Source organism: Chlorocebus sabaeus, chromosome 4, assembly GCF_047675955.1.
Source record: "Chlorocebus sabaeus isolate Y175 chromosome 4, mChlSab1.0.hap1, whole genome shotgun sequence".
Classification (NCBI taxonomy): Eukaryota; Metazoa; Chordata; class Mammalia; order Primates; family Cercopithecidae; genus Chlorocebus; species Chlorocebus sabaeus.
In genome coordinates this window covers 19837844-19864980 of record NC_132907.1, presented here as the reverse complement: position 1 = coordinate 19864980, position 27137 = coordinate 19837844, and the positions used below count along the sequence as shown (strand labels likewise).

Below are 27137 nucleotides of genomic sequence, written 5' to 3'. Positions count from 1 at the left end.
TGTTTGGCCTCTCAGAAAGTCAACAGGTGAAATGCCTTGAACATCCCCAGAAATTGTTGCCGGGAACTTTGGTCTTGACTGGTCTGCTTTTGCTTTGCCTAGGTAACTTTCTTCTCTTGAGAGCCATTGCTCCAATTGTGCTTTGTCTTCAGGATCATCCTGGTAAAGCCATGTTTCATCTTCCGTTCCAACTCTTCAAAGAAATGATCCCGTTGTTTATTCTGCTCTTCTGCACAGCTGATCTGAGCACAGTGGTTTTGGCACCCATTGAGCAGAAACTTTTGCTCAACTAAAATTTTTCAGTGAGAATTGTGTGAGCTGACCCAGGTGAGAGGTCTGTAGTGCTGGCCATTGTTTCTGCTCTTCATCGTTGGTCCTCTTCAGTTAGGGCTCAAACAAGATGAATTTTTTTCTTGCAAATCGACGTAGATGGTCTACCGTGATGGGCTTCATCTTCAACGTTGTCTCATCCCTTCGTAAACTTATCCACTTGTAAACATCTCATTTCTTTGGGACATTGTCCCCATAAACTTTCTATAAAGCATCGATGATTTTACTACTCTTCTCCCCAAACTTCACCATAAATTTGAGGTTGATTCTTGCATTAGCCGACTTCATGTTGCTCTGATATGGACGCTTTTCAAACTGAAGTCATATCCTTCTTCATGCCTCAAACAGGACCCTATTCAGATATGTTATACAAGTTAGTACCAGTTTATTGGTGTGGAAAAACTTTGAAATCCATGCACAATTTTTTCATGATACACTGTTTTTTTTTTTGAGATGGAGTCTCAATGTGTTGCCCAGACTGGAGTGTGGTGGTGTGATCTCTGCTCACTGCAACCTCAACCTCAGGTTTAAGCAATTCTCCCACCTCAGCCACCCCAGTAGCTGGGACCACAGGCGCATGCTAACACGCCCAGCTACTTTTTGTACTTTTTTTAGAGCCAGGGTTTTGCTATGTTGGCCAGGCTGGTCTTGATCTTCTGACCTGAAGTGATCTGCCTGCCTTGGCCTCCCAAAGTGCTGGGATTACAGGCATGAGCCACCACGCTGAGCATGATACACATTATTGATGAACTTTTTTGAAGTACCCTTTGTACTTCCTTACCTTTCCCTAGCTTCTGGTGGTGGCTGGCTGTCTTAGTCCATTTCATGCCTACTATAACAGAACACCTAAAACTGGGTAATTTATAATGAACAGGCATTTATTAGCTCATAGTTCTGGAGGCTGGTAAGTTCCCTATCAAGATGCCAGCAATGGGTAAGAGCATTCTGGTTTCATCATCACATGGCAGAAGGTAAGAGGTAGGAGGAGAAACTCCCTTCATCAAGCCCTTTATAATTACATTAATCTATTCATGAGGGCAGGGCTCTCATGACTGAACATTTCCCACTGGGCTCTTCCTCCCAGCACATTGGGGATTATGTTTCAACATGAGTTTTGGAGGGGACAAAAACATTCAAACCATAGCACTAGCAATACCTTGTGTTCCTTGGCTTGCAGTTGCATCCCTCCAATCGCTGCCTCTGTCATCACATGGCATTGTCCCTGGGTGTCTGTGTCCAAATTTCCCCCTTCTTATAAGGATGCTGGCTATATTGGATTATGACCCACCCTAGTGGGTGTCTTAACATGATTACATCTGCAATCACCATATTTCCAGATAAGGTCACATTCACAAGTGCCCAGAGTTAAGACTTCAACACATCTTTTGCAGGGACATAGTTCAACTCAAAGCACCTACAAGTGCCACGTGGTCAACTTCTCTGTATGCTAATATTACCCTTCTTATTTCATCTTTTATTTTTCTCCCTCTATTTTCCTTTTGTCCCAATTACCTAGATTACTTAGTTTTTGCTTAATTATACACATCTTTGGCTGGGTTTGAAAGGAAGAAGACAGAAATGAAGGGAAGGATGAAGAGAAGGAGGGAGGAAAAGAGAGAAGGAGAAGGAGGAAGAAAAGCTTGCCCCCTACAATTAGACATTAAACCAGGGGAACAGAGTTGCTGGAATGGAGAGCAAGGGTGGGAAAGACTGACTGGGAAAGTGTTTTTGCTGTGGGCTTCATCAGAACCTCAGAATTACTTTTTTTGAGGAGATGGATGCAGTGGCTAGCAGCTGCTTGAAGCTTAGCTGATCTAGGAAAAAGTGGAAGACAGTTTGATGAACTTGGAATCAGGAGAGCAAAGGTATGGTCCAGCTACTTTTATATGAATGTTAGTAGACACAATATGGATTGAAGTTTTGTGGTAATAGGAAGCTTATACAGTGTTGAAGACTAACGTATCCTAGCTGTTGTGGACACAGACCCATAAATCATTGATTTAGTGCATGAAATTTATTCTGGAGGACAGTATCTCATGTTTACAGGGTATCATCCTCCAAATGGCACTTTAGCTGAAACTTTATTTATTTATTTATTTATTTATTTATTTATTTATTTTTTGAGACGGAGTCTTGCTCTGTAGCCCGGGCTGGACTGCACTGGCCGGATCTCAGCTCACTGCAAGCTCCGCCTCCCGGGTTTACGCCATTCTCCTGCCTCAGCCTCCGGAGTAGCTGGGACTACAGGCGCCCGCCACCTCGCCCGGCTAGTTTTTTTTTTTGTATTTTTAGTAGAGACGGGGTTTCACCGTGTTAGCCAGGATGGTCTCGATCTCCTGACCTCGTGATCCGCCCGTCTCGGCCTCCCAAAGTGCTGGGATTACAGGCTTGAGCCACCGCGCCCGGCCTAGCTGAAACTTTAATAGGCTATTCCAGTTGTCTATCAGACTAGCTGTTTGTGGCGATTATATGCATATATGACCAGCTAAAGCTACTGTATAAACCAACATTTCCCTTTCCACCTGTTTCTCATCTTAACCCATCACAGGTAAGAGTCTTAATCCTAATACTACAGCACATCAAGGGTTACCATCACCCCACTTACCACTAGAAATGAGGTCTTTGTTACTGTTTGGTGGGTGAATGATCCAGTACCAGAATTCTATCCTGAGGTTTGAAGGTTCAGACCTATGAGTAGCTACAAGGAGCTTCTATTTTCTAGGGCCACTCTCTACATGCTTTCTTAGTTTGGATTTCCCTAAATGCAACGACTAAGACAAGGACTAGGATGCAGATAATCTGAGGGCTGACTGCAGGAAGCAGGGCTAAGGGAGCAAGGAGACTAACTGAAGAAACGTATGTCAAAATAAAGAGGCTTTGCTTTTCTAACTATAAATGACTGTGTGTCTTTCAAATAATGTCCTCATTTTATACTGATTATGATTGTAACAAAACCCATTCCCAAATGGTGACCTGTTTTTAATGTTCCCCTTTAGGCTTTTTCAGACCCACCTTCCTTTTTTTTTTTTTTTTTTTTCCAGAAAGAAGGTCTTGTTCTGTCACCCGGACTGGGGTGCAGTGGCATAATCATGGCTCACTTCAGCCTCAAACTCCTGCATGCCAGTGATTCTCCCGCCTCAGCCTCCCAAGCGGCTGGGGGTACAGGCACATGCCACTATGCCCACCTAATTTATCTCTCTTTTCTTTTTTTTTTTTTGAAGGTAGAGACAGGGTCTCACTATGTTTCCCAGGCTGGTCTCAAACTCCTGGTGTCAAGTGATCCTTCCACCTCAGCCTCCCAAAATGCTGGGATTAAAGGTGTGAACCACTGTGCTGGGCCACTTCTACCCCATTGTTTCACTTAACATTGTCTTAATCTGTTTTGTTCTGCTATAACAGAACACCAGAGACTGGGTAATTAATAAAAAGAGGAAATTTATCTGGCCTATGGTTCTGGAGCCTTGGAAGTCCGAGATCAAGGGGCTGCATCTAGTGAGAGCCTTCTTGCATCATCCCATGGCAGAGGCAGAAGGGCAAGAAAGAATGAGAGAGAAAGAGAGGGAGAGGGAGAGGGAGAGGGAGAGGGGGAGATGGGGCAGCAGGGGGAGAAAGAGAGGGAAAGAGAGAGAGACACAGCGAGGGAGAGTGCACTAAACTTGCTTTTAGAGCAAACCCACTCCCACAATTAATCCATTCAAGAAGAGTCTGCAGTCACCTCTTAAAGTTCTTAGCTATCAACACGGTTGCATTGGGGAATTAAGTTTCCAATACATAAAGTTTGGGGACACATTCAAACCATAGCCATCATCTTCTGCCATTTATGATTAGAAAAACGTTAATGTATACTTTATGTTTATTTTGTTGGTTGACTTTTGGCTTGGATACTTATGAAATTTTTAAAACTTATCTTTGAGACTGGAAATTTTTACTGTAATGATATATGTGAAGTCTCTTTTTGCTTGAAACATAGTGCGCTAAGCTTGGAGTTTATCCTGAGGTAGTTTTAGGCAAGAGAGTTACATGGTGAGAGCTATGTTTTAAATATACCACCTCAGGCAAGTATGGGGGATGTGTTTGGAAAAAGTACAGACTAGAGCTGAGTAGACCAGTTGGACTGTTGGAATATTGTAGGCCAGAACTGAGATATTTTTAAGATTCAGCCTGTTCAATATGTACCAGGAAGTAATCAACAAGAGAATAGATGGGAAATGGAGTTGGTAAGAAGTAACTCCAGTGTGGTCTGCGGTTCCCATGTCTCACTGCTGTGTGTTACTGGCCTCGGTGTATTTGAGGAGCCTGAGCTGCTGTGCAGAGGCCAGCGTCACTGGGGCATGCGACTCTAGGGAGTAGTGCTCCCTGGGGTGACATTTTCTTTTTCTTTTTTTTTTGAAACGGAGTCTCACTCTGTCACCCAGGCTGAAGTGCAGTGGTACGATCTCAGCTCACTGCAACCTCTGCCTCCCGGGTTCAAGCGATTCCTGTCTCAGCCTCCTGTGTAGCTGGGACTATAGGTGCCCGCTACCATGCCCGGCTAATTTCTGTATTTTTAGTAGAGACGGGGTTTCACCATATTGGTCAGGCTGGTCTTGAACTCCTGACCTCAGGTGATCCACCTGCCTCAGCCTCCCAAAGTGCTGGGATTACAGGCGTGAACCAACACACCTGGCCCGGGGTGACCTTTTCTACATCACTGGAATGAGAGGAAAATACTGGTTGCAGAAAGAAATGGCTCTTTTCCTATGGAAATCCTCAGCAAGGCATTTGATACTGATTTCTGTTTCTCAGAACTGTTAGGAAGAACTGGTACAGAGATTTATCCCAGAATTTCAACTCCTTTTCAGGATTCATTAGTCTACCACTCTGTATTGTTTTGTGGTTTATGTACATCTATTCACCATAAACTACTACTACTGCATAAAGAGGGAGGAGGCTGGCAGGGGATCCAGGCAGGACTCACTCACTGCCGTCTCACGTTTTTCCTCTCCTAGGGTTCTAGGATGCCTCATAAAGGACCATAGTGTACTTTCTGTCTACTTCACTTAGCTCCACATTGGCGATTTCTGTTAACATGCATGCAGTTGAATGGATGGCCAGAATCGAAGCTATCTGCTGTGAGACACAATGAGAAATGCTTTTGTGTAAAGGCAGGAGTAGTTTTATTTACTGCTACATCACACAGGGAAGGTGGGGAGGAAATAAAAAGAAAGACAGGAAAGCAAAGGCAAACCAATATGACCAATAGTGGTACAGGCCTTTTTGTTCTTACCTCTCTACCAGGGTCCCTAAATGAGGCTTAATGTCATTTTAATCCCTAAAATGTCTTGGAAAAGCACAAGACAGATCTGGTGGGAGGGGATATGGAAAAGACCTGGGAGGCAACCCTCGTACAGAGAGCCTTGTCTCCACGGAGCACTGCTCCACTGGCACACTTGTTCAAAGAACTGGCAGGCTGGGGGTCGGGCTCCCTCCTGCTTGTTTAAAGGGCTGGTATGACTAGTTAGAGTGAACCTCTGGAGGCTTATCCCACCATGATTCCAGGGGTCTCACTCTGCAACCGTAGTCAGGGTTGATGTGACCTGACCTTCACGTTCAGACATCCACGCAAGTTTCAGAAGTGTTTACAAACTTTTTGCCAAAGGAAAAATAAACTTACACAGAAGAGCTGGTTTAGCTGTTCTGAGATAATTATAAAAATAATAGCAAGCCCCAACTCTCAATCATTTAAATTTTTTTCCTTTTTTTTTTTTGAGACAGGGTCTCAGTCTGTTGCCCGGGCCAGAGTGCCATGGCATAATCGTAGCTCTTTGCAGCCTTATCCTCCTGGGCTCAAGCTATCCTCCTGCCTCAGTCTCCCAAAGTGATGGGATTACAGGAGTGAGCCACTGTACCTGGTCAATTTTTTTCTTTTGCATTTCTTTTGCCATAGGAGAAAAGCAAACCATTATCTGAGTATGTGTGGCTTGGGGGCACAAGCAGATGTAGGGTATATCGCTGTGTCCTCAGAGAAACTATCAGCATGCTGTTGCTTTTGGTGTTGGCTGGCACTACTCAGGATGATCCAGCCTGCCTGCTTGGATGTATGATTCAGTTAATCCGAAATCCTCCTCTCCGCCCAACCAAACCTCCTACTCATTCACTGAGTCATCACCCTTATGAAAACCGCTTAGATTACACTATGTTAGAAGGATCTCTCCCTCACCCAAGTTTCTCTTGTCCTCCAGGCTAGTACTGTGCATCTGACACGTTGTTTCTTAGAAGCTAGCCTTGCTTTCACAGCTCAACTAGAATGGTCTCTGTGGCAGGAATGAGAGCTCGTACATTTCCCCCATAAAGCCTAGCACAGTGCTGGGCAAAGTATTCGGTGAATACTTGGAGTGATTGAAAACTTGCCATTAAAAGCATACACTGTGGAGGTGCTTCCATGAGGTGCTTAGAGTAGTCACATTTATAGAAATATAAAGCAGAATGGTAGCTGCCAGAGGCGGGGGGGTGGAGGAGACATGGGGAGTCATGGTTTAAGGGGTACAGACTTTCTCTTTGTGAAGATGAAAATGGTCTGGAGATGCTCGGTGGTGATGGTTGCACAACAATATGAACGTACTTAATGCCACCAAATTGTGCACCTAAAAAGCTAAATTTTATTTTATGTCTATTTTGCCACAATAAGGTTTAATTTTTTAAGAAACCTATACTGTAGAAATTTGAGGCTCTCCCCTAAGTCCACCCTCAGCTGCCCTCCCTGGTGCCCATGTGCAGAATCCATATCGTGTGTGAGTGCAATGTCCAGCTGGATTGCCATGCTGGCCAGGCCCCAGCTACTGGGCTCAGCTTCCCACTTGGCAGCTCCATTTTTGTTTTGAAAATGGGGTCATTTGCACCAGGCTTTTAGTTTAGATTTGTTTTTGTAGTTCCTGTCTACACAAGGATGGTGAGGAAAGAGTCCAGATCTGGAGCAACCAAGGTGATAGTTTCCCTGTGGTAATGGAGAAAAGCTTAGTGATGGTGAGATTTCTTGACATCTCACAGCCTCCAATTTAGTTTGGTTTTGTTTTTCATCTCTAAAATGAAGATTTCAATAGTCCCTACCTCTTCAGGTTGTTGTGGGGATTAAATGAAGTGAGTTGTATCAAATACCTTCCACAGTGCCTGAGGCAGGGCAGGAGCTAGGAAGCGTTGTTCATTATTTATTAACGGCAGCTGAGAATTCTTGGATTCTGTGACTCCAGCTTGGATTCCAGAAGGACAGAAGCAGCCCACAGGGCTCCTGCCACAGTGCCTTGTCTATGATGTGTGATCCTATGCATAACAAAACCCTTGGGAGGCACCAAGTTGGTGGCTGGGGAAACAATCTGGTCCGGAGCGTCAGGGATTTTTCGGTAGGACTTTCCCCACTCAGTCAGAAACCCAGCTGCCTGCCATGCCTGGGCTCCCGTGTTCCCTGCGGTGCTCTCTTTCTCTAGTTCACATTCAAAAAATCTTGAGAAAGGACTTGAAGAGACCTGCTTGGCTGGCTTTCTCACCTGCATGGCCAAGATGCCAGCACTCACTTGACCACGTGGTCAGAGTAGGGCAGGCAGCTTTCCATGTGAAGAGGAGTGGTGGGCAAAGAAAAATGAGGCATCCACCCCGCACTGAACTGCATGCCCTGGGCAGGCCAGAGAAAAAGCAGCCATGGCCCCACCGCCATCTCTCTCTTCAGTGACTAATGCCCTATGCGCCATGATATCTGTTTGCAAAGAAAAGATGCTTTATGTTTCTTCTTTTGAAAGGGAGTCGAGCACATTGATCTTAAGGCTTTCCAAGTTAGCATCTAAAATTATTTGACCTTGGTTTAATAGGGAGAAATTGATCAGGTTGTGGAAATGAAAAATGCAAATGCTTGATGAAAAATACTTGAAATAAATTCAAGGCCATATTAACATTTAATTTACACTTCCTCCCAGAAGCTATTTTTACATTCCTATTTACTAGTATGATATGCAGTAGTTATTTTTCTCCGTGACTCAATATGATGGGATATTTTTTTCCTTTCTTCAAATAGTTCTCAATTCGGATATGACACAGAGTTCCCATTTTCCCCATAAATTACATATTTATAGCACACGGGAATAGCAGGAATGCTGTAGGTCTCTTAAAAGTACTTCTGTATTTGAATTATAGAGAAAATGACTTGATGGGAGCCTGAAATTTGGGCACTCTTGATGTAGCTAGAGCAGAGAGGGGAACAGAACTCTGTGTTCCAGGCCTAGGCACTGTCTGTTCTGAACATGAGCCTGCCACTGCCAACTGAGTACACGTGGGGAAGGGTGATGAGGGAAGGATGGGCATGAGCAACCCGGATCAAAGGTCATGTGGTGGTGACAACATAGCTTGGACATCCTGCATCTTGGATTCTGTTCTGCTGTGTACTAGCTCTGAAAGCTTGAGACAGTTTCTTAGCCTTTTTGGTCCTTTTGCTTTTCCTCTGTAAAGTGGCATAACAGAAGGAGTTACATTTAGGGTTATTATAAGGATTTGAATAAGGTAATGCATGGAAAGCTTCCATGCTAGTGTTTTTGTTGAGAGAGTCATCAATTAAAAAAACAAACAAACAAACAAACAAACAAAAGCCTGTCATTCCAGAGAGTTCTAAAGCAGGACAAGTGTCTTCTGTTCCTTGCACCCTTCTTCCCTTTCCCTTTGGAAGACTGGTGGCTGAGACCAGCTAAGTTGTCTACTTGGGAGGAGGTACCCTTCCTTCCCCACAGAAAGCTAAGTGGGATCCAAGAGTCAAGGGAGCACAGAGCAGGCCCCTTAAGCCTACCTCTATCCCAGGCTTCCTGTAGAGGTTTATGTGGGGCCTATTGCTCCTCCACACAGTAAGGAACCATGTGAAAGCTTGGGAGCTGAAGTACATATTTGCCGGGAGGGAGCTCAGTATAGTAGATGTTCCCTTTATAACCCTGCACCCAGCGTGACAATGGGCAGTGCTATGGTTTGGATGTTTGTGTCTCTCCAAAATTCATACTGAAACTACATCCTCAATGCAATAATAGTATTAAGAGGTGGGACCTTCAGAAGGTGATTAAGCCATAAGGCTCCTTCCTGGTGAATGGGATTAAGGCCCTTATAAAAGAGGCTTCTTGGAGTCTTCATCTTTTTTTCCCCTTCTGGCTTCTGCCATGTTAGAACTCAATGATCACCCACTCCACAGGACGCAGCAAAAAGGCACCGTCTTGAAAGTAGAGACCAGCTCTCACCAGACACTGAATCTGCTAACTCCCTGATCTTGGACTTCCCAGGGTCCAGAACTCTGAGAAATAAATTTCTATTGTTTACAAAGTACTCAGTCTGTTGTATTTTGTTATAGCAGCAGGAATGGACTGAGAGATAAGCAGCTAGTTGAGGATTTGGGAATTTGGGTGTTTATTTGGTTTTTGGTTTTGGTTTAAGTGAACCTTTTTGCAACACATTGTAGACATTTTATGTCTAATAAAATGCTTCCATTTAAAATATGCTTTTGGGTAGGCTTTAGAAAATGTGTACAACCATGTAAGCATCTTAATCAAGACACAGAAAGTTTTTGTAACCCTCAAAAGTTCCCTTGTGTCCTGTTGCAAAAAATCTCCCCTTCTCCCCACCCCCAAGTAATTCCTAATCTGCTTTCTATCACTATAGAAAAGTTTGCATTTTCTAGAATTTTGTATAGATTGAATGGATCAGGCTTTCATTTATCGAAATGCTTTTGAGATTCATCCATATTGTTGCATGTATCGGTGGATTCTTCCTTTTCCTTGCTAAGCTTCATTCCATTATATAGATATACTGCAATTTGTTGATCAATTCTCTGTTAATGGACATTTGGATTGTTTCTAGTTTTGGTGTATTTTGTATAAACAGACAGTTCCCGACTTATGATGGTTCAACTTTCAGATATTGTGAAAGCAATACACATTCAGTAGAATTCATACTTCAAGTACCCGTTCAACCATTCTATTTTTCACTTTCAGTACACTATTTAATAAATTATGTGAGATATTCAACACTTTATTATAAAACAGGCTTGTGTTAGATGATTTTAACTATCTTAAGCTAATGTAAATGTTCTGAGCACATTTAATGTAGGCTAAGCTAAGCTATGATGTCTGGTAGGTTAGGTATAGTAAATGCACTTTTGATTTATGATATTTTCAACTTATGATGGCTTTATTGGGACATAATTGCATTGTAAGTTAGCCAAGGAGCATCTGTATATTAAAAAGCTGCTATGAACATCTGTGTACTAGTCTTTTTGTAGATACATATTCTCATTTCTTTTGGATAAATACCTGGAGTGGGATTGGTAGATCACATGGTAAATATGTGTTTAAATTTATGAGAAACTGCCAAAGTATTTTCCAAAGTAATAGTAACATTTTACACTCATACCAGGACTGTAGGAGACTTCCAGGCGCTCCACATCCTCACTGACACTTAGTATTGCCTGTCTCTTTAATTTTGGTTGTTCTGGTGGGTGTGAAATGGTATCTTGGTTTAGTTTTAATGTGCATTTTCCTAATGCCTAATGGAATTTTCCTTTGCCTAATGGCTAATGAAGTTGGGGTCTTTCCATGTACTTATTAGTCATTCATTTATCTTCTTTAGCAAAGGGTCTTTTCAAATATCTTGCTTATATTTAATTGGTCTGCCTTCACAGCTGAGTTGTAATAGGTCTTTTTATATTCAACCTACAAGTCCTTTGTTAGATATGTGTTTCCAAATATTTTTTTTTCCCATTCTGTGGTTTCTCTTTCATCTTCCTAATGGTGTTTTTCAATAAGCAAAAATATTAATTTTATAAAAGCTCAGTTTACAAATTATGTTTTTAATAGTTTGTGGGTTTAATGCTCTATTCAAGAAATATTTGCGTACACTAAAGTTGCCAAGATTTTCTCCTAGGTTTTCTTCTAGGAGTTTTGTGGTTTCCACTTTTACATGTTGCCTATCATACAATTTGAGTTAATTGTTGAGTATGGTGTGAGGCAAGGGCCAATACTTACATATTTTGCCACGAATGTCCTAGCACCATTTGCTGAACCACCCCTTTTCCCCATTGAAATGCCTTGGCACAAAAATCACTTGACCATACATGTGTGGGTCTATTTCTGGACTGTCTCTGCCACACTGATCATATATCTATCTTTTTGCCATTATCACATCTTGATTACTATAGTTTTATAGAAAGTATTAAAATTGCTTTGGTTTTCTAAATCATTTTAATTTCCATATAGAGTTTGGAATCAGCTTGCCAAGCTTTAAAAAAAAATCTGCTGGATTTTTAGCAGGGATTGTGTTCAGTCTATGAGCCAATTTGGGGAGAATCTCCATCTTAACAATACTGAATCTTCAGATCTATGAACATGATTTGTGCCTCCATTTATTTAGGTCTTATTTCATTTTTAGCAATGTTTTATAGTTTTCAGTGTACAGATCTTCCATAAATTTTGTTACATTTACCTCAAACTATGTCATGTTTTTTGATGGTGTTGTAAATGAAATTGTATTTTTTATTTTTTTTCAAATGTCCATTGCTGGTATACAGTAATATAATTGAGTTTATACATTCACCTTGTATCCTATGACCTTGCTAAATTCAACTTTTTCATTCTAGTAGCTTTTTCTCCTCCGTAGATTCCTTAGAATTTTCTAACATAAAAATGTTATGTGTGAAAAAGATAGTTTTATTATTTTTTTGTCCAATATGTGTACCTTTTCTTTCTTTTTCAAGCCTTTTTTGCAATGGTTAGAACTTCTAGTACAATATCGAATAGAACTTATGAGAGAGGGTATCCTTGCCTGTTCACTGTCTTAGGGAGAAGTATTCAGTCTTTCCCTATTAGGTATGAGAGTTAGCTCTAGGCTCTTTGTAGATGTCCTAAAATGTAGTCTGCTTTTAATTATTATCATGGTCTGGCAATTCTGAACAAAAAATACTTAACACTCCTAAAATATCTTTTGTTGGTCTGAGTTCCAAATAATTGCTGAAGTTACTTCTGAGTTTGATTAATGTATATCTAACCTTCAAATTTACATATTTGTATCCATTATCATTTAGTAATTGTATTCTATATGGAAGTTAATTAAGAAAATTCCCAGTTATACAGGGAATTCTTATTCCCCTCCCCCTCCCACCGCTACCCCACACACTGACTCAGCAGCATGCTTTCTTTGGAGAAGAATTTGCCACAGATCGCAGTCATTCCAGCTTCCTTCATGCGTAGCTTGTGCCTCTACTCCTGGGATGCATATATTCCTGCATTTACACTGCGGAGTCCAAAGACACAGTCATAGCACTGGGACTGCAAAGATGAAGACACAGAATCTCACTTGCTTCAATTCTATCATCTGTATGATTCCTTGGAGTTTTTGATTTTGTGTTTAGAATTTAAAACAGTGAAACTGTGAGGTATAATATTTTTGTTTGGTAAGGGCAAATTTTTATTCATATATGAAATATTTTGAGTGACATTCTTAAAATTGACATTCATTTTAAATTCTATTCTTGTTATTTATTATTTAATTGTAACACTATTCATTTGTTTGACAGGCCATTATATAGGTCTAAGGTTTTTTCCCTTTAAAAATATGTTAATGCAGGTCAGGCACGTGGCTCATGCCCTTAAATCCCAGCTCTTTGGGAGGCCGAAGCAGTCATATCACTTAAGGCCAGGATTTGAGACCAGCCTGGGCAACATGGCGAAATGCCATCTCTATTAAAAATACAAAAATTATCTAGGCATGGTGGCATGCACCTCTAGTCCCAGCTACTCAGGAGGCTTAGGCATGAGGATCACTTAAACCCTGGAGGTAGAGGTTGTAGTGAACTGAGATTGAGCCACTGCACTTCAGCCTGGGTGACAAAGCGAGTCTCTGTCTCAAAATATACATATATATAAATGCAATGAAAAAATATCAGTCGTTATTTTTGCGTATTTGTGCTATAATATCTTATTTTTTATCTTTTACATTTTGTAAAGTAAAACATATTTATCTGCACCACATTAAACAAAAGGTAACTTTTATTGTCAGCATTGCTTTTGTGGTTATTGTTATGATTCATTTCAGTTCATGATTATTTGTGACAATAATTTTACTGTAGAGAAGACAGATTTGCTTCAGGGGTTGGGTGTGCTCCTTCTGCCATTCATAAGACGGAGCCTGTGCAGGTCCAGCCCCAGGCGATTGGCAGCCACAGACCATCCTACAAGTCAGATAGAGTGGGGTTTGGTTGGTTGCCTCTGATTATTTGTCTTCTAGGGAATATTTTGAGTTTTGTTCTGAGGCAGAGGCACAGATAAAACAGATAGATTAAGGATGCATAGCCATGAAACAATTTTGCAAAGTTCTATCAGAAAACTCTGCACTGAGAGTCAGGACTCTGCCCTGTCACCACATTATCTGCTTTGTACCCCTTGGGGTTGAATGAGACAATCTTGATTTCTTCTGGTCCTGAAATTCAATGAGTCTGTTATCCTACTATGGAATATAAAGGGTTATTATCACTCTTGTTTTTGTTGTTTGTATTAATGAACAAAGAAGAGGCTCTGGAAACTTTGGCCAATGGGGCAGAAGGACAGCAAGACAGTTAAATATTTAAAAATGTTCTAAAGGAAAATTCGCGAGTCTTGTCCTCAGCTATTTGATTTGGGCTTACCATCACTGTCTGTGACCTTATACCTCATTCCCAAGGCTATGGGATTTTTCTTAAGTTAAACTGCAGAGGGCAGACTCCAGTGGTGGCTAACCAATGATATATCTGCCCTTCAGCTCAAACCCGTCTCTACCTGGGAATTTTCAGTGTGCTCAGACAGCAGAGACGGAGACCCATGCCCAATGTTGTCCTGTTACTGGCAAAGCCAAGGCACAACACCAGAGGTGAGAGCTCTGTTGGATCACCTGCATTAGAATCATGGAATGCTTCCAAACCTACTGAATCTAAAGGCAGGGCCCAGGAATCTGCCATAAACATCTTTATATAATGATAAGTAGCATACATTCTGAAGCCTGAGCACCATTCATACAGAAGAATGGCCAAGAGAGTGAGGATTTGAAAATGATTCAAAGCTGATACAATAGAAATGAATCACTGAAACATATTTTACTGGCCTTTGTTATTTCAGGGTTTTTTTGTTGTTGTTGGTTTTATTTATTTTAATTTTAATTTTTTTTTTTTTTTTGAGATGGAGTCTCACTCTGTCACCTAGGCTGGAGTGGAGTGGAGCAATCTTGACTCACTGCAACTTCCTCCTCCCAGGTTCAAGTGATCCTCCTGCCTCAGCCTCCCAAATAGCTGGGATTATAAGCATGCACCACCATGCCCCAGTAAGTTTTGTTTTTGTTTTTGTTTTTGTTTTAAGTAGAGATGGGGTTTTACCATGTTCACCAGGCTGATCTTGAACTCCTGACCTCAAGTAATCTGCCTCCTCAAATTGCTGGGATTACAGGTGTGAGCCACTGCATGTGGCCTCACAATATCTTTAGTTATTAATGGCCAGCACTTTTTTTTCTCCAAACTTTTCATTCTGCAAAACCAGGAGATGTCATTTTAAGTTGCATCCAGTGCTGTGAGATAGATATGACTGATATGACAAATTATAAGGTGACATTCATCACATGGAATCCATGGCCTAGATGAAAGGTTAGGAAAACTATGGGTTTCTAATGAGAAAGTCAAGTTTAATTAATTATCCTCTGAATAGATTTGCACTGGGGGTTTGGCAGCTGAAGCTTAATAGCTAATTGCAAGGACTGCCAGTGAATAGTGGGTAATCTGCATCCCCATTTTCATGTTGGAGATGTCATAATTGCTGTATATCACGGGACAGCAAGGCAGAGCAAATGGATACAAGCTGCAGCTTTCTAGAGGCATTCCATGATGCTGCTCTGAGAGTTGGAGAAAAGGTCCCAGTTGTCAACCACAGACTGCCATGAAGTCAGCAGTTTCAAGTAATGTGGTATGTACCCAATTGCCTTTGAATCATGGAACCAGAGAGACTACTGGATGGCCTCTAGCTGATCCCCTTCCACTAGGCCATTGATGCATCCAATTATTTCAGATGATACCATTTTCCCCTTTCCTTCCAACCCCATCTCCTATTCAGCCAGTTTCCTGTAGTAGTTAGATATCAGGCAGGGTTCCTGCAATTCACTGTATCGAAAGCATTTGGCAAAATTCAGCACCCCTTCATTATAAAATGTTATCATCAATCTTAGACTAGAAGAGGACTCAAGTTGAGAAAGGACATCTACAAAAAATGTTCAGGTAACATTGTACCTAATGCTATAAGACAATGTTTTTCCCCTAATGTTGAAAAAAATCACTTTGGTTGCAGAATGAAGAATGGCTTGTGGAGAGATGGGTAAAAGTCAATGACATAATTGCATCTAGGAAGTTATGGCAATAGTTCAGGTGAAGATGAGAGCTTAGACTAGCATGGCAGCAATAGAAATGAGAGGTATTTAGGAAGATGGGACTCATTCACAGATTGGGGATTATTCACAAATTGAGGGAGAGATCTAAATATAACTGCTAGGTATTAGCTTACTCAGCTGGATGGATGGTGCTGCCATTCATTGGGCAGAAAAATCAGGATGATTTTCTCTATACCATGGCCCCTAAAAGTCAATTAGAAGAGTCTGATATCTGTGGACGATATCCATATTCAGAATGGAGGTGAGGTATTTTCAAGTACATGAAACTACGTTTACATACACAGGGCTCCCTGACTGCAGAAAGTAATTGAAGGAAAAAGCAGGTCTTATGAAATAAATTACTGGGGAGACATGCCAATACTGAAATACTGGAGAAGAGGAGAGAATTATATATTTCAAGGTGCTTTACAACAAGTTCTTTAACATATTATCTGATATAAGAATTACCACAGCCATGTGAAGTAGAATTTTTCTGATACCTGTTTTTAGATGAGGATTGGCGTCCCAATTTATTAAGTGATTTGTCCAAAGCTATTCAATGGTGAAAGGTTTTAAATGTAAATCTCCTGATTGCAGTGTCCCTAATCTTTTCAGTGCTACAGTAAAAATTAATTTCAGCTAAGAAGAGAGTCATTGGAAGGAATTCAGGTCTGCAGACTGGGTCCTCTTTAATAGGATATTTCTCTTTTCTCCCACCCAGTTAAATCCTACTCATCCTTTGAGACTCTGTTCTGATTGTTCATCTCCTGTAAATCTTTTGCACCCATTCCTACTTACTGATTACTTCCTTTTTTTAAAAAAATTAAATTATATGTTATTTAATGTAATATGTTAAAATAGTATAATTTCAACATGCTATCAATATAAAAATGATATTTCACATTTTTCTGTACCAAATATTTGAAACCCAGCATGTATTTTATACTTACAATGAATCATAATTGGAAGTAGTCTCATTTCCAGTGCTTACTGGCTAGTGGCTTCTGTACTGGACAGCACAGGTCTACAGTCTAACCCCTTCTAACCTTCAGTGTGATACTCACCTTAAAATGTACAAAAAGAGGTGCATAATAGTTGATCCAAAATTAAATAATGCTCTGTTAAAAGGGGAAGTGAAAGACAAAATATCTTAGCATTTGGACCTTATCTGATTACCAAGAGACATTTTACGGTGATTGAAGAATGGCTAAGCAAATCTTTTTGACATTATTTTTACAAATACTTTGCAGACTGGTTTTCTCTTTCCATTACCTCATTGAAAGTCTGTCTGGGCACCTAGTTATTTTGTTCTATTTCTCCACTTAACAGTTGTTCATTCTGATGTATCTCAAAATAATAAGAGCTATTTATGACAAACCCACAGTCAATATCATACTGAATGGGCAAAAACTGGAAGCATTCCCTTTGAAAACCAGTGGAAGACAAGGATGCCCTCTCACCCCTCCTATCCAACATAGTGTTGGAAGTTCTAGCTAGGGTAATCAGGCAAGAGAAATAAATAAAGGTATTCAATTACGAAAAGAGGAAGTCAAATCGTCTCTGTTTGCAGATGGCATGACTGTATATTTAGAAAACCGCATCGTCTCAGCCCAAAATCTCCTTAAGCTCATAAGCAACTTCAGCAAAGTCTCAGGATACAAAATCAATATGCAAAAATCAGAAGCATTCCTCTACACCAATAATAGACAAACAGAGAGCCAAATCATGAGTGAAATCCCATTCACAATTGCTACAAAGAGAATAAAATACCTAGGAATCCAACTTAAAAAGGATGTGATGGACCTCTTCAAGGAGAACTACAAACAACTGTTCAATGAAATAAAAGAGGACACAAATGAAAGAACATTCCATGCTCATGGATAGGAAGAATTACTATCTTGAAAATGGCCATACTGCCCAAGGTAATTTATAGATTCAATGCTATCCCCATCAAGCTACCACTGACTTTTTTCACAGAATTGGAAAAAACTACTTTAAAGTTCACGTGGAACCAAAAAAGAGCCCGCATTTCCAAGACAATCCTAAGCAAAAAAAAAAAAAAAAAAAAAGGCTGGAGGCATTGTGCTACCTGACTATACTACAAGGTTACAGTAACCAAAACAGTATGGTACTGGTACCAAAACAGATATCTAGACCAATGGAACAGAACAGAGGCCTCAGAAATAACACCACACATCTACAACCATCTGACCTTTGACAAACCTGACAAAAACAAGAAATGGGGAAAGGATTCCCTATTTAATAAATGGTGCTGGGAAAACTGGCTAGCCATATGTAGAAGGCTGAAACTGGATCCCTTCCTTACACCTTACACAAAAATTAACTCAAGATGGATTAATGACTTAAAGTAAGGCCTAACACCATAAAAACCCTAGAAGAAAACCTAGGCAATACTATTCAGGACATAGGCATGGGCAAAGACTTCATGACTACAACACCAAAAGCAATGGCAACAAAAGCCAAAATAGACAAATGGGATCTAATTAAACTAAAGAGCTTCTGCACAGCAAAAGAAACTATCATCAGAGTGAACAAGCAACCTACAGAATGGGAGAAAATTTTTGCAATCTATATATCTGCCAAAGGGCTAATATCCAGAATCTACAAAGAAGTTAAACACATTTACAAGGGAAAAACAAAGAACCCCATCAAAAAGTGGGGAAAGGATATGAACAGACACTTCTCAAAAGAAGACATTTATGCAGCCAAAAGACGCATGAAAAAATGCTCATCATCACTGGTCATCAGAGAAATGCAAATCAAAACCACAATGCGATACCATCTCATGCCAGTTAGAATAGTGGTCATTAAAAAGTCAGGAAACAGCAGATGCTGGAGAGGATGTGGAGAAATAGGAACGCTTTTACACTGTTGGTGGGAGTGTAAATTAGTTCAACTATTGTGGAAGATAGTGTGGCCATTCCTCAAGGATTTAGAACTAGAAATACCATTTGACCCAGCGATCCCATTACTGGATACATACCAAAAGGATTATAAATCATGCTACTATGAAGACACATGCACACGTATGTTTATTGCAGCACTATTCACAATAGCAAAGACTTGGAACCAATCCAGATGTCCATCAATGATAGATTGGATTAAGAAAATGTGGCACATATACACCATGGAATACTATGCAGCCATAAAAAAGGATGAGTTCATGTCCTTTGCAGGGACATGGATGAAGCTGGAAACCATCATTCTAAGCAAACTGTCACAAGGACAGAAAACCAAACACTGTATGTTCTCACTCATAGGTGGGAATTGAACAATGAGAACACATGGACTCAGGGCGGGGAACATTACACACAGGGGCCTGTCGAGGGGTTGGAGGCTAGGGGAGGGATAGCATTAGGAGAAATACCTAATGTAGATTGCAAGTTGATGGGTGCAGCAAACCAACATGGCACATGTATACCTATGTATCAAACCTACACATTGTGCATATGTAACCTAGAACTAAAAGTATATATATAAAAAGATTTAAACATTTTAAAATCTATAGTAGACAAGAGGAAAAAAATCCAAGTGACATTAAATTCTAGAAGATTAATGTTGCCAGTTATATTTTGATGACAACAATAAACATAATGCAATTTTGTTAAATTATTGCTTTAAAATGCAAGTTGATGACCAACAATGGTACCATTTTAGCACAGGTAACTAACTACTTGCGTTTGAGTGTCCCTACAGGTAACCTGAATTGCAATAATGAAGAGGCGCTTAACTCATTAATGTTTTTCATAGTCTCTTAAATAACATTAAAATTGTCTTAAAGTCTCTAGTATATTTAACAATTATATAAAGAAAAAAAAAAGAGTTGTTCATTCTGCCATCCACTAAATACCTGCTGACACCTTACTGGCCAAATGCGCCAGATGCAGGGATGTAAAGATACCCCATGTCTGCTTTCACAAAGCTTCCAAAGTAGTGACAAAGAGAAAGAGGGTGAAAAACATGTGAAAACATCTCTTTGTGTTTTATTTGACAATTATCATTCAGTGTCAATTATTTGTTTGAATATTAGTTTACCCTCATTTCTTTAGCTGGAGTGAGAGGAATGGACTTTATCTTCTTATTCTTTTTATCTTCTTGGGACCTAGGAGAATGCCTTAATAAATACATGTGGAATCCACTGCAATGGATGAATAAATGTGTGTTATTTTCTAGAACAGAGGTCCCTACAAAGTATACTAGGAATATAAAGAAACATGTCATCTTCCTGAAGGAGAATAGAAAGGAATATAAGGCAGAGGGGACATACGGTCCAGGCCTTGAAGGACTTAACACAATTGAAGAAGCTGATAGGAAGGAAGTTTGAGGAAAAGAATGAATAGTAGTTTTCAGATGAGAAAGTCGGGGAGTAGAAGTACATCACTTATGGCAGGTACTCTCTGAACATTCGCTTAATAAATACACAAATAGGTAAAAGAAAGAACCTGAAGGACCTGAAGATGATCTACTTTGTGGAGTTAGAAATGGAGGGAGTGAAGGGGTGGTGGCACAGCAGAAGGAACATGGGAAAAAGTGACAGCCACAAGTTGTCCGTTGCCATTGTTAACATTTTAAAGCAAAACAAGACAACAGCAACCACCCTCTCGACGCTGGAGGTACAGTATTGTATCCTCTTCTCTTAGCTTTGGGATAATACCTATTGTATCCATCTGAGAACTTAATGATTCTGTAATCTCTCATTAACGTGAACAATTTCATTCAAGAAGGTTTATGGGTAGAATGAAAAATAAGAAACCTAGCAGAGTGACATGCTTTTATTTTACTATCATGCATATAAAGGAAGACAAATATGCCAATAATACCCTTCTAATTCAATAGAAGAGTCTCACAAGAACTTGTGCTATTTAGAAAAAGAGACACATCAATGACTAACTTGTTCCCTGGGCAAATTACCAAGTAAGACAATCAAAGCCACAGATTTTCATAGGTTCTGTTTCCAGGAAGACGCAGTTTCCAAAGTCTTCAGAGTCCGAGAAGACCAAGTTCTTCAATTTTTATATGTATATTTATAAAATATATGTATTTATATATATTATATATATATATATATATATATATTTTTTTTTTTTTTTTTTTTTTTTGAGACAGAGTCTCACTCTTTCACCCAGACTGGAGTGCAGTGGCACAATCTCGGCTCACCGCAACCTCCGCCTCCCAGCTTCAAACGATTCTCCTGCCTCAGCCTCCCGAGTAGCTGGGATTACCACCATGTGCCACCACACCCGGCTAACTTTTGTATTTTTACAAAAATACAAAAGAGACAGTTTCACCACGTCGTTCAGGCTGGCCTCGAACTCCTGACCTCAAGTGATCTGCCCGCCTTGACCTCCCAAAGTGCTGGGATTACAGATGTGAGCCACTATGCACAGCCTCTCAAATTATGTTTCTAAGGACACAGTTTTAATAGAGACAACAAACTTAAAACTATCAGAAATTTTCACCTACCTCTATATTGTACAGTAAAGTAAAATTGATATTCCCTAAAATTCCAAGTTGAGTGCAAATGTAAGCCTGTACAGCCCAATTTTTCCAGAAACAGAAACCAAGAAAGTAATAGGATTTTACCAAATATTAGTGAAAAAAAGAGCACGGTATTAATCTTCCACATAAATAAGGTCACATGCAAACATGAGAAAATCCCCAAAGTCGCACTGTTTGTGTTTCTTTATGGAACCGTTCTCTAAGTAACATATCTGACACTCCAACCCCCTTCAATTCCCCCATTGCAATCCTGAGAAAAGCATTTCTCCTTCCACCACCTCTGCCAGAGTAAGTGCCCTCTCCCCCCAGGCTCTCAGCCAGTGCAGCTTTACTTCTACAGCCGATTTCCGCCTGGCTCATTTCTGCCTCTGGCCTTTTGTTCAGCTTTCCCTGCTTGGGGCACGCACCCCATTCCCTTTAGTGCTTCCATGATTCTGCACTATTATAGAAATCACCTTTCATCTAGACTGTTTGCCTTTGAACCCTCTAGGCCTTGTTAAGGGGCGGGTAGAGGTTGGAATGAGAGCAGAGGGGGCAAAACGTTCTGGTAGTCTGTTTTTCAGGACAAGCGCTCTGTCTCTGGAAATGGTAACAAGAGCCACGTTAAACAGAAGGGCTTGCTTTCGTGGATGTTTCTGTTATATATCTGCATTTTTTTTTTTTTTTTTTCAGTTCGAGAGAAGAGGAAGTGTACTTCCCCTGGCACTCAGTCATGTTCAGGATGAGGAAGGCAGACAAACAGGGAACCTAGGTTTTATATGAACTCACCGATTGAGACTGACAATGCCTGGTACTTGGAAAGGACACCACTTTACCTTTACTGTGAGGACAGGGTCTCACTGTCACCCCAACCACTTGCCTTGTAATATGGTTCCTGGAGGCTGGGGGACACGGGTAAGGAGTGGAGAGGTGTTTAGGGGGAGGAATGCGGTTAGAAGTCTTCTGTGTGCTGGCAGGAATCCTGGGTCCCCCAGTTCCGGAGATCCTTGTTTACTCTATACCAGACAGTGAGGCTGATGATGATCTGGAAGATGTTCATTCAGAAGCCAGCAGCCAAAAGGGGTGGACAGAACCAGAGGCAGACGTAAGAAAAGGTGACCTGAGAGGCAGGAAGAGCAATGGAGTCATATAAATCACATACTGTCTTGTGCTGCTATTGAAATGTGCATCCATTCATTTATACATTCACTTTTTTTCAACCAACAGTTATTGAATGCCTGTGTATTCACATTATTGAATGTGAATTCAGTGCATCTTTTTAAGGTGGTAGTTCTTTTTTTTTTTTTGGTGGTGGTGGTTGTTTTTTGAGATGGAGTTTTGCTCTGTCGCCCTGGCTGGAGTGCAGTGGCGCAGTCTTGGCTCACTGAAAACTCCGCCTCCCAGGTTCAAGCAATTCTTCTCCTTCAGCCTCCTGAGTAGCTGGGATTACAGGTGTGCAGTACCACACCTGACTAATTTTTTAAAACTTTATTTTATTTTTAGTAGAGACAGGGTTTCACCGTGTTGGCCAGGCTGGTCTCAAACTCCTGACCTCAACTGATCCTCCTGCCTCGGCCTCCCAAAGTGCTGGTACTACATGCGTGAGCCACCGTGCCTGGGCCTAAGGTGTTGGTTCTGTATCTAAGTTCAGAAGCATCTAAATTTTAAGTTTTATTGTTGTTGTTGTTGCAGGAAAACATAGATCCTGGTGCCGAACATGAGGACAGGACAGACAAAAGGAGAAAGTAGAAGGAGGGGATCTTCTCTCTCAGCCGAATCCTCCTGGGCCTGGATGCTAGAGAGTCATGAGGTGCTTCAGAGTACGCTGGGTGAGGAGGGAAAGATGGTGCCCACCACATGGAGGCCAGCCTAGGTCTTGTATGAAACCTGTGAGGTACGAAGGAGTAATTTTTCTTTCCAAGCCATTTCTCTGCTTATTTCTCAGATCAGTGCCCTTTATGTTTGAACTTGGTGTGAATGACCATCTTAGTGATTCTTACTGCAATGACAATAGGGAGTTAAATGACATAAGATTATTTTTTTGTGGTAAAGGATATAGAAATGTATCTGCATGTGGTCATTGTAGAATATTCCCAGCCAGAGGTGCAGTTTTTGGGATTCCTTCCACAGACACTGTGTGGAAACACACCTGTTTCCAAATTTCAATAAGGGGTGAAATTTCACCAGAATGGAGAAGCATCCTCTTTTCCCTTTTCACAGGGGTGGGGATGAGGTTAGGGATGGGGTTATACCTTCTTTGCTCTCTCAGCTGCTTCTATATATCTTAGCCTGTATATGCCTAAAGTTAAGCCAAGACAAAGAGTCATAGACAGGTAGTTTATTTGCAAAATGATACTAGGGATCAGGAGTGAGGAATGAGAGAGTAAAGTAGGGGCAGAAAAGCCATTGCAAGCATGCTCTGTCAATAGAGGAGTGACCAACAAGCACGTGAAAGGCCTCAGTGTTACTAGCCATCAGAATTCAAATGAAAACCACCATGAGATACCTACTAGATGCCTATTAGAATGGCTACATTAATAATACTGCAGTAACAAATGTTGGTGAGGGTGTGGAACAATCAGAGCTCTCATAAATTGTTGGTAGGGGTGTAAATTGATACAACTGCTTTGGAAAGGTCTGGCACTTTCTTAAAAAACTAAACACACACCTTCTATGACCCAGCAATTTCATTCCTAGATATTTGCCCAGAGAAATGAAAATATGTGTATATAAACAGACTTGTTTAAGAATGTTCACAGCAGCATTATGTGTTACAGTCAGAAACTGGAAACAGGCCAGGCATGGTGGCTCACGCCTGTTATCCTAGCACTTTGAGAACCTCAGGTAGGAGGATTGCTTGAGGCCAGGAGTTCGAGACCAGCCTGGGGAATATAGCAAGACCCTGTCTTAAACAAACAAACAAACAAACAAACAAAAAACAAATATTAGCCAGCATGGTGGCACACATCTGTAGTCCTGGCTACTCAGGAGGCTGAGGTGGGAGGATCACTTGAGTTCAGGAGTTCAAGGCTGCAGTGAGCCATGATCACCCAGCCTGGTGATAGAGTAAGACCTTGTTTCAAAAACAACAACAACAAAAAACAAAAACAAATAAACAAACAAAAACTGGAAACAGCCCATTGACAGAAACAAACAAACTATGGTATGTCCATGCGATGGAGTATTGCCCAGCCATAAAAAAGAATATAGATATAATAATATGGGTAAATATTAAAGCATGCTGGGTGAAAAAAGCCTTACACAAAAGAATATGGTATTTTCCTATTTAAAGTTCTAGAATAGGCAGAACTAATCTGCAATGAAGAAAAATCAAAACAGTGATCTGCGCAGATGTGGGCGTAGAAGTAGGAGTTGACAGAGAGCAGGCATGAGGGAATGTTCTTATACATCTTCCAAGGAGTTTGGGTTACACATGTCAATGTACTTTTCAAAACTTACTGAATGGTACACTTACAGTTGTTCATTTTATTGAATATAAATTTTGCCTTAGAAGAAAAACATCGTAAATGAATACCGAAGTTTAGTTAATGGGATGCATGCTGAAGTGTTAAAGGTGAATTATACCGTTATCTGAAAAGTACTTTGAAATGCATTAAAAATAAAATAGATTAGTAGATGAATAGAACAGTAGACAAATGGATATATATATGACAAAAGAAATAGAATAAGATGTTAGTTGTACAATCTAGATAGGGATATATGGGTTTTGACTGTAGAATTCTTTCAACTTCTCTGTATGCTTGAACATTTTTATAATAAAAAGTGAGGTAAAAAGAAAAACACAGGATCACATTGGCTACAACTGAGCAACTGCTGTACAAGCCTATCAGGACCTTTGAGGAGTTTTCTGAAATCCACTTCAGAACCTAACACCTGAGTGGTGGAAGGGAAAATATGTATCTGTTGGCTTCTTTCTCCTTGTGTCAGTGCTTAAAGCCCTCTTGCAGGTGCCCTGCATCTTCGAGAATTCCCAAGGCAGGGAGCTAGAGGTACACAGCATGCATGGACTGGCATGGGATGCTTCAGATTGCACCTGTGTGTAGCTGGTCAAAGCCGATGCAGAATCAAGAGTCAGATTACCCTCCAAACTTAGTGTCTTACAACAAACAAACAGCTATTCTCCACAATTCCTGTGGGTCAGAAATTCAGGAGTCACTTAACTGGCTGATTCTAGCTCAGGGTCTGCCATGACATTATATTCAATATTTTAAGCCAGGGCTGCATTTATCTGAAAACTTGATTGGGGCTGAAAGATCCACTTTCAAAGTGGTGCACTACATGTCCCTTGGCAGGAGGCTCCAGTGTCCCTGCCACATGGGCCTCACAATAGGGGTGCTGAATGTCCTTATAACATGGCACATGGCATCCCCCAGAGTGAGTGATTATTGGCAGGGGGAAGTCACAATGTCTTTTATGACCTAGTCTTGGAAATCACACACTGTCACTTCCACCACCTTTTATTACTTAGAAGTGAATCACTGGGCACATTCCACACTCCAGGAGAAGCGAATAAGGCTTTCCCCTCCCCCCAACTCGCTTTTTTTTTTTTTGAGACAGAGTCTTACTCTGTCGCCCAGCCTGGAGTGCAGTGATATGATCTCTGCTCACTGCAACTTTCACTTCCCGGGTTCAAGCAATTCTTCTGCCTCAGCCTCCCGAGTAGCTGGGACTACAGGCGTGAGCCACCACACCTGGCTAATTTTTGTATTTTTAGTAGAGACGGGGTTTCACCGTATTGGCCAGACTGGTCTTGAACTACTGACCTCGTGATCCACCCACCTTAGCCTCCCAAAGTGCTGGGATTACAGGCGTGAGCTACCGCTTCCAGCCTAGGCTTCAGTTTTTGAAGGAAGGAACATCAAAGAAGTTAAGAACATGCTTTGAAACCACAACAGATTTCCATTACGTTTCACCTTTGCCGTTCTTAGGACTTTTGTGCTCTGCATTAAGTCCAATCTGCCCAGAGTCTTCTAGATTGTGGCTAGCTCCAAATCCTACAAAGACTAAATACAGGAAGGTTAATAGAACAACTTACATTCTCTGCTGATGCAATAGGTTCCAAGTCCATAAATAGTACTTGTCATCTCCATTTTCCACCATTTGCTCTAGATTTCCCTTAACCTCAGCCAATTCTTTGGCTGATGTAGGTTGCTTTCCTGATGTCTGACTCAAAACTTTATCTCTGAGGGGTCTGAGCCTTTAGTTGGCCTTGTAAAGTCATGATCACTGCGATTGCCCATCCGCCATCACCAGTCATGGAATCATCAATAGGTGTCCCTGTGAATCTTCTATGTCCGAGACACAGTCCTTCCTGCACACATAATGTAACAACAGCCTTAGCGCCTCATGGTAATCAGAGTCGATTACTCTTTTCAGCATAGGAACACTTCTTTTTTCTTGCTGGTCTACTGCCATGAGGAACCCCAAATTCAAAAGCAATAATCACACTTTAAGGTGAATGGAAGCGCTGTCATTTCTTAGTGCACACATTCGCCCACCTGAAGGTGGGACAATTAATTCAGCAGAACCTAAGCTCATTTGATGGGAATTGCACAACATTTTTAAGTGGATCATGAGAAGTGATGGTGAGGGGGGCAATCCTACTTCTACCTCATGTTTCCTGGACCAATGTTGCTAGACATTGGGTACATAGCACCATGTATCAGCTATTGTTTTAGCACATATATACAATATTCTGGAGGACAGTGTAATTACTGACAGGTCGTTCTACCTGAACCTGAGCTGGCACTGAAAATCCTTTTCAAGAACTTCTGCTTTCAACCACGAAGGAGTAAGCCAGCATGTGGTTACATTTTGAAAGTAAGCAACTAGAAAACTAAACAAAATGTAGGAAAAAA

General features: G+C 40.9%; 1 long non-coding RNA gene across 1 annotated transcript in view; it reads left to right on the top strand.

Moving 5' to 3' along the window:
* The window catches only part of LOC140711497 (uncharacterized), a 63568-nt gene that overhangs the window by 7477 nt on the left and 28954 nt on the right, over window positions 1-27137 (top strand). Inside the window, exon 2 of the long non-coding RNA XR_012092742.1 lies at window positions 22951-23152. This is a non-coding gene — a long non-coding RNA (uncharacterized lncRNA). The remainder of the gene's footprint in view (window positions 1-22950; window positions 23153-27137) is intronic.